The 672-nt window shown below is 36.6% G+C and overlaps 1 protein-coding gene across 1 annotated transcript in view; it reads left to right on the top strand.

Annotated features, from left to right (window-relative positions):
* Window positions 1-672, top strand: part of LOC114031408 (E3 ubiquitin-protein ligase parkin-like) — a 1837436-nt gene that overhangs the window by 232422 nt on the left and 1604342 nt on the right. The window lies entirely within an intron of this gene.

The following is a 672-nucleotide window of genomic DNA, read 5'->3' as shown; positions in this document are numbered from 1 at the left end:
ATAAATTTATTAATTAAAAAAAGAAATTATCAGGGAAAACTGCCCTTATATTTTAGAACCAGAGGGCAAAACAGAAATTGAAAGAATCCACTGATCATCTCCTGAAAGAGATCCCCAAAGGAAAACTCCTAGGAATATTGTAGCCAAATTCCAGAATTCCCAGGTCAAGGAGAAAATATTGCAAGCATCCAGAAAGAAATAGTTCAAGTATTGTGGAAACACAATCAGGATAACACGAGATTTATCAGCTTCTACATCGAGGGACCAGAGGGCATGGAACATAATATTCTGGAGGGCAAAGGAGATGGGACTACAACCAAGAATCACCTACCCAGCAAAACTGAGTATAATTCTTCAGGGGAAAAAATGGTCATTCAGTGAAATAGGGAACTTTCAAGCTTTCTTGATGAAAAGACCAGAGCTGAATAGAAAATTTGACTTTTCAAATACAAGACTCAAGTGAAACATAGGAGAGGTAAACAGGAAAGAGAAATCTTAAGAGATTTACTAAGGTTGAACTGTTTACATTTCCTGCATGGAAAGATTTTATTTGTAACTCCTAAGTCCTTTGTCAGTATTAGGGTAGTGGGAGGAAAAAAATTATATTTATGTGTAGATAGATAGATAGATAGAGGGCACAGGGTGAGTTGAAGATGAAGGGGTCATATCTGG

Source organism: Vombatus ursinus, unplaced genomic scaffold (assembly GCF_900497805.2).
Source record: "Vombatus ursinus unplaced genomic scaffold, bare-nosed wombat genome assembly UNPS02015175.1, whole genome shotgun sequence".
NCBI classification, from domain to species: Eukaryota; Metazoa; Chordata; class Mammalia; order Diprotodontia; family Vombatidae; genus Vombatus; species Vombatus ursinus.
The sequence above is the reverse complement of the archived record's forward strand: the minus strand, read 5'-3'. Positions and strand labels throughout refer to the sequence as shown.